Genomic DNA, 7,970 nt, shown 5'->3' on the forward strand with positions numbered 1-7,970 from the left:
CACACACACACACACACACACACTTCTGGTTTATTATCTCCGTGAGGACAGTCCATAGGCGTAATGTTTTTATACTGTACAAACTGTATATTCTATCCCCTATCCCTAACCCAACCCCTAAACCTAAAGATCATAGAACACTTTCTGCATTTTTAGATTTTAAAAAAATATTGTTCTGTACAATTTATAAGCGTTTGCGCCCATGAGGACCTCAATTTTGGTCCCCACGGTGACACGAGTCCCCATGTGTTGTGTGCATTCAGGTTTAGGTCCCCACCGGGATATACAAACATGAACGCACACTCACACACACACACACACACACACACACACACGCACACACGCACACACACACACACACACACACACACTCACTCGCTCGCTCACTCACGCAGATTTTGTGTTCTTGTGAACATGTGCCATGTCAATTCTGAATGATTGAGTCCATATATCTGTGAGTCCAGCTCAAGTCTCAGCAAACCACACAATCTCACAAACATTTGTGTGTGTGATGTTTTAAGGTCAGTTAAGCACCGGTAGAGAGTTTTGTATATCATCAATGTCCACACAGACAGATGACAGAATACTGATGAGTTCATTAGAGAGACGAACAGAAGAGCGGAAGCGTTCTGACCTGCAGTGACCTTCACACTGACGAGGACTGTCCATCTGACATCTGTGATGATTGACTTTACATTTATCCTCATGTGAAATATTCTGCTGTTATCAACACGTGCATCTATTTCAGCATTCTGAATGCACGTACACAAGACCTTGGCATTATGTTGGACAGCAATCTGTCATTTAAAAAAACCACATCTCAAGCGTCACAAAATCAGCCTTCTTCCATCTTAGAACCATTGCCAAACTGAAGAATATTCTGTGTATTTCTGATGCAGAAAAACTAGTTCCTGCATTTATGACTTCGAGACTTGATCATTGTAAAGCCCGACCCAGTGGTTGCCCTGCATCATCAATAAACAAACTACAGTCCATTCAGAATGCAGCTGCTTGACTTCTGACAAAGTCCAGAAAATCTGACCAATTTTATCCCCCATACACTGGCTCCACATTCAGACCGTATAGACTATAAAGTTCCCTTTCTGTCGGTCTCTCGACGTTGTGTCGAACCGACAGAATGGGGTTTGTCTTGAGAACCTATCATCTTCTGAGTATTTAGAAAAGGCCAATGAAAATTGGCGAATGAAATTTGCATGCCGGGCTCCTCCCCGGATGTCCGGGTATAAGAGGGAAGCCGGCGTGCTCATTCATTCACCTTTTGTTCTTCAGAGCCTAAGTATCTGATGAGCATCTCCAGATCTTCGCTGATCTTCCAGATCTTCGCTGGTCCTATCCTGCTGGAATCTACGACGTGGTGCAGCGGACGGTCCCTTCCTGCAGCGAATTTCCCCTGGGCGTCTCGGCAGTTCCATAAGTGTCTGAGCAATATTTGTATATTGTACACTTATATATACCGGTCGCAAGATCGCCCCTGCCCCTTAGGAGTTAAGGCGCACTCCACTCGGGGTGTCGCCTCCTCGTGGGCACTGGCTCAGGGCACCTCTCTGGCAGACAACTGCAGAGCTGCGGGTTGGGCTACGCCCAATACCTTCGCGAGGTTCTACAACCTCCGCGTTGAACCGGTGTCAGCCCTGCAGGGCAACAGGTAGGACCAGCAGCCGTTGGGCGTACGCCTGCCGAAGCCCTTCCCCCTCCGGGGGGAGCAGTGGCGATCCAGCCTCACTTCTTTCCCCTCGGGTAAAGAACAGGCATTCCATCCATCACTAAGCACCCTTCCAGGGGACAGGCTGGGCAGAGCAGCCCTGCCCCCTTAGGCCGGGGAACAGTTGAGTTATCTCCCACATAGCTCTAACCGGACCTAGTGCTCCAGACGTGGTAACACCCCCTCCGTGGGCTGTTCCGTCTGATGTATCCTCATGAATGGTTCCCACCTTGGCAACCCATGACCTCCCCAGGTGGACTCCCACCTTGCGGTTAACTCCTGTCCGCACTTTCTTCCCATGAGTTCTCCCCTGATGGTGAGACCATGTGGTGTCTCCACTAATTCCTCCCTACGGTAGGTAGTGGCCTCTGCAGCGTTATTCCCCCAGGGGGAATAATGCTTACCCAGTGGCCCGTACGGTGCCGGGCGGCTTCTCGCCATTTAGAGAATTAGGCCTCCGCCCGTGACGGCCGGCGTTAGAGGGCTTCCCAACTTTTGTGGAAAGCTCTGGGTCCCCCTTCCTCTCCACTAGAAGGTCATAATTTTGCGTTAGCGTGTTCGTCTGACTCGCCCAGGCCAGTCAACGTCGCTCCGCAGAGATTGTGATGCGGCTCAGTGCTGTGGCGCTTTCCATAGGAACCCCATTCTGTCGGTTCGACACAACGTAGAGAGACCGACAGAAAGGGAACGTCTTGGTTACGGATGTAACCTCGGTTCCCTGATGGAGGGAACGAGACGTTGTGTCCCTCATGCCACAACACTGGCCGCCCACCCCAGCGGTCGGGGGAGGATGCTTTAGGCTTCTCAGACCAAAGGTGAATGAATGAGCACGCCGGCTTCCCTCTTATACCCGGACATCCGGGGAGGAGCCCGGCATGCAAATTTCATTCGCCAATTTTCATTGGCCTTTTCTAAATACTCAGAAGATGATAGGTTCTCAAGACAAACCCCATTCTGTCGGTTCGACACAACGTCTCGTTCCCTCCATCAGGGAACCGAGGTTACATCCGTAACCAAGACGTTCTTCTCATCACTTCTAAAGCATTAAACGGTTGAGCTCCCGCTCATCTAACAGAGCTTCTGTCATGCTACAACCCATCACACTCTCTACCATCACAAAACTCCAGACTTCTGACAGTACCTAGAATTACTAAATCCACCAAAGGGGGTCGAGCTTTCTCACAGGTACCTAAACTCTGCAATAGCCTTCCTGATACTACTGGAGGCTCAGACTCACTCTCCCAGTTTAAATCTAGATTAAAGACACATCTTTTCAGCAAAGCATACCCACGATGCATACCAGTATTAGCTCTTGTTTCGAAGTAAATGAACAGCAGCTACGCAGATTATTCTCTCTCTGCCCTCCTTCTCTACCTCGGGATGAGGTAACCGAGGTAACCACAGATGATGCCGGCTCAAGTTCGACCACTTGGTGTCATCCTCCCGTGAGAGCCTGCGGACTGACTGACCATCCCAGCTCCAGCCCAGGCAATCTCCATTAACAACCAAGAGCAAAGATGGACACTTGTTATTTTAATACTAATGCTAACATTTTGTCTTGCTTCCTGTAATGCTGATTTGAAACAATGCAACATTGTAAAAAGCACTACATACATAAAATTGAATTGAACAATGAGCTTGTGTGGAATTACTTCTGAATGCTTCACTATATTTCCATATGAAAGTCAACCAATCAGAGTGAAGCTGGCCAGATTGCATTGTTTATAACAACTGAATGATCTGAGATCAGTGTACAAACAGCTACACATTATGAAACCTGCTAGATAAGACATAGTTCTGACTCTTAATCAGTGAAATGGTGCAAGGAAACTGATCTCTGGTACACAACACACCTATAAGACACGAGACCTTCAGCCAATGACCGTTCTGTTATTAGAAACACATCAGCCTTTACTGAACACTACAAACGTCAAGAGAACCAATGGCGTCAGCGCCCATTAAAAGCCTGCACTCAGAAACTAAAGATGAGTTGCTTATTATTATTATTAAGATCCACATCAAAGCTCTCAGAGATCACCTCAACATTCATACTGTATCACATGACAAATCAAAGGCATTGCAGAGAAATGTGTGGTCAGTACTTGTAAAGGATTTGATATGCTCACTGTGTGACAGAGCGGAAACACAAGACGAGAAACAGCTCAAATCTAAGAGCAAAAGGTCACAGGTTTGATTCCCAGTCTGGCAGGAAACGACTGAAGTGCCCTTGAGCGAGGCATCTTACCCCTAGTTGCTCCACGTGTATGTGTGTTCACGACTTACAGTGTGTGCGTGTGTGCGTGTGTTCACTATTCACCATGGATGGGTTAAATACAGAGGACACATTTCAAGTATGGGTCACCAGACATTGACAAATACTCACACTTTCACCTTTTCACTTTCAAATACAAAGGCAAAAAATCTTTTTGAGGTTGCATAAAAGTGATCATAAATAACTCCCAAAAGCTGTCAGAGGTCAGTGCCAATAAAACCTGTCTTTAGTGAATAAAACAGTTGTCTTAGAGCCGTCCATAACATGAACACAACACACAGACCTGATCAAACTGACACCAGTTAAACAACATCTAAAGCCAAAGTGTTGGGACACTGTTTAATGAGGACATGACGACATCATGAGGGTCAAGCTTGAAACACTTCAGAGTTCAGAACTACCTTCATGTCTTGAGGTTTTACTCGGAGAACAGGAATTTCATGACTCATAACTGCTGCAGAAATGTACGTCAGCAGAGTTCCACCGAGGGCCACAAACTCATGAAAAGATGCTTGACAATATTTCAGATGTGAGTCACATGACTGGAACTTCATTGCTCCTTAGCAAAGAGACACAGATTGTCGGTATGTGCCTTACTAACATAAAAGAGATAGCGCTCATAAAAACGACATCAGTTTATGAGTCATTAGCACCAAAGTCTGGAGCAGACCCCTGGTCAGTTCAGTCGTGGCCTAATGGTTAGTGAGTCGGACTCGTGACCAGAAGGTTGCCGGTTCAATTCTCAGGGCTGGCGGGTAGAGGTGCCCTTGAGCAAGGCACCTTACCCCTACTTGCTCCCCGGGCGCTGCAGTGATAGCTGCCCACTGCTCCGGGGGTACGTGTGTTCACCACTCTCTGGATGGGTTAAATGCAGAGGTCACATTTCGGGTATGGGTCACCATATCTGACTAATAGGTCACTTTCACTTCTTTATTATTCAAATACAAGACTACATTGTCTGTCTTTGTACTTTGTCTAAATTTTTTATTGAACTACTTTTTTCTTTCCATTTCTTTTTTGCGGCAGCGGTATGAAATTCTGACTCACAGTTGCAAATGAACGCAGCCATCTGGAGTGAGACTATTTTAATCTGTGCTGTAAAGATGGATGGATTTATTTCTCCCTCGTGGATTGTAAAATGCCACCAAAACTTTATGCTTGACAGGTAAAATCACCTCAACAGAATAAATAAAAATAACAACAAAGTTTTTCCTCAAGAAATGACTTAACGTCGGCATGAAACGGAAGTAGCAATTGTCTTTTTTTCTGTATCGTGACGTATACCCGAGAGAAACGACTTCTGAAATGAGAAAAAATTTTAGGGCGGGACTTGATTTCATCCACCGACAACTGATTGGATTGTTAAAAGGTAAAAGATTTGAATGTCAGTTTTCAATCTGTCAGTCATTGCAGCCCCGCCCTCGCACCATTCCCCCTGACCAGAAGTGAAGAGAGGTCGTTTTGAGAGGGGGAGGTTAAAGTTTTTGATTAAAGATTACAAGTGCAAATTCATGTTTAAAAAATAATGATGTGCACGGATAAATAATTTATAATAAATAGTTGACCACTGTGTAAAACAATAAGAATGATGATTTTTAATTTCATGCCGACTTGAACTGAGATAAAACACTAGACATTATATACATAAAAAACGCACACACGACAACATGGAAAACTAACCCCAACGTCATGCAACTCTACACACAAACACAAGGACAAAAGGGTTGGATTATTGGAATCTGTAACACAACTCTACACAACTGCATTCAAGAGACCGGGACTAGTTCATCGTGTGTGTTACATTCCTGTTCTTATTTAATTTTCTCTTATTTCAAGAGTCGTTTCCTTGTAAGAGTTTGGATCGAGAACGGACAGTTACCTGCTGCTGCTTGGTTCCTTTCCATCAAGTGCTTCTGAATCAATAGAAATATCACTACTGTGAGGAGAGAGAAATTCATGTTTTATTTCTCAAGCACTTTTCACTTTTTTGGATCGTTGCAAAGCAGATGTACAGAACCAGACAGACAATAAACAAATACATAATATAGAAATGGGGAATAAAGAGAGACGGCATCACGATTCAACTCGAACCTTAACCCCCCCACACACACACACACACACACACACACAAAATCGGTCAACACGCCTCTGGACCGGAGACACACAGAGAAGTTACATCCAGTTATTCTACAACACTAATCCAGCCATTTTCTCCATCACTCTGTAGGGTCACGAGAGAGATGGATAATGGATTAGGACAATTTACCCTAATTTAGAGCTCAAAATACACAAGTTTTAAAAACCTTTAAACCCTCCTGATGCAAACAAAGTGATTTACAGATGAGAGAGCACTTAACACTTTGCCTTTAGATTCAACAATAAGAAAAGTAAACAAAGCTACTATTACAAGTGATTAAGCTGGATTTTTGCGAAGGGTTTGTTGATAGTGAATCTTCTGTTGTGCTATGAAGATTGTGGTCATCTCGGCAGAAGTGTCTGAGCTTCCTAAACATTTCCTTTGAAGAAAATTATGCCAATTCTAATCATTTAAACAGCAAAGAGGGAGGAGCTAAGATGAGACATTAGGAATAAAGGAAACAACCATCATTAAAGAAATGAGATGAACCCCTTTGAGCTCATGCGCTGAAGTCTTGACCTTTACTCAAGACATTCAGTGACAAGTGAAAAGAGCGCCGACCTGCTTCTGAATGGAGCTCTTGTTGGTGTTTATTTGTTTGACACCCACAGAAGGGGTGTGGCCTCATAAATATTCACACCCAGCTGTCAGTTTGATTGGCAGATGACAGTGGTGATGTTAAATGTCAGTGAGTCAGTAAAAGCTTTGAGATTGTCTGTCTCAAAAGAGCCAGATTTAGCATAGAGACCTTTGAAATCTTTGGAGGTGATCGTCACGGTTAGATGTTCCCAGGAGAACCATTTTGGCTTTGATGATACATGAACAATACGTCACTATACAAGCCCTACCCCGAGATACCAGCACATGCTTTAGTGAGCAGAGGCTTGGTATGCCTTTAAGTCTATACATGTTTGTGTGTGTGCGTGTGTGTGTGTGTGTGTGTGTATGTGGGGGGGGTTATGAACGTCACTGATGTATATTTACAGCGTTTCCACACTGAGTCACATCTAAGATCCAACCAGTTTCCCTGTCAACATCAGGTCTATAACTGTACTTTAAATACCATCATTAAGAAGTCTATAAATGGACTTTGGCTGAAACTCAAGGCCTAATAAAGAAAACGGATGTAATGAACGTGGAAAACATATCCCTTTAATTCAGGCCACTATTTACTTCAATGGGGGACCATTTTAGCAACGGTTCTTCCTTTGCCAAGATGCTCACAGGGTGCCCGCCCACTGGGTACCAAGCACACTATTCATGGTCTTGGGATGGGAAAAGAAAAAAAACTGAGCCAGATAGGTGCTGCGAGTACAGATAGCAGTGAATGTGCCCTTTACATGAGAACAGAGCTTCTTGTCCTCTTACACTTATGACACTGACCTCATACAAACCCCACAGGTCAGCTAAATATACAGTTCAAAACTACATGATGAGACATTTGCTTTCAGATCGAAAAAGCCACCAAAAGTACTTAGTTCAATTAAAAATGCAGCTGTCGAACATGACCGTCGGTTGTAGAAGACATTCAAACAACAATAAAAATATGTAAATATATCAAATAACAGTTTAATTTTTAATGATACGCCTGTGATAAACACATAACATTGTTCTAGAATTCATAGTTCCTTATATGTAAATATAAATAATATTTCTAAAAACTAATCTGTTCATATAACCATACTCTCTGTCTGTATGTCTTTCTTTAAATCAAACCTTCATTATGTCTAGCACTCTTAAAATCATCCGTGTCATGTTTACACATTCTCCACAGAGAGAGAGAGAGAGAGAGAGAGAGAGAGAGAGAGAGAGAGAGAGAGAGAGAGAGAGAGAGAGAG

The sequence above is a fragment of the Triplophysa rosa genome, linkage group LG16, assembly GCF_024868665.1.
Source record: "Triplophysa rosa linkage group LG16, Trosa_1v2, whole genome shotgun sequence".
In the NCBI taxonomy this organism is placed as follows: Eukaryota; Metazoa; Chordata; class Actinopteri; order Cypriniformes; family Nemacheilidae; genus Triplophysa; species Triplophysa rosa.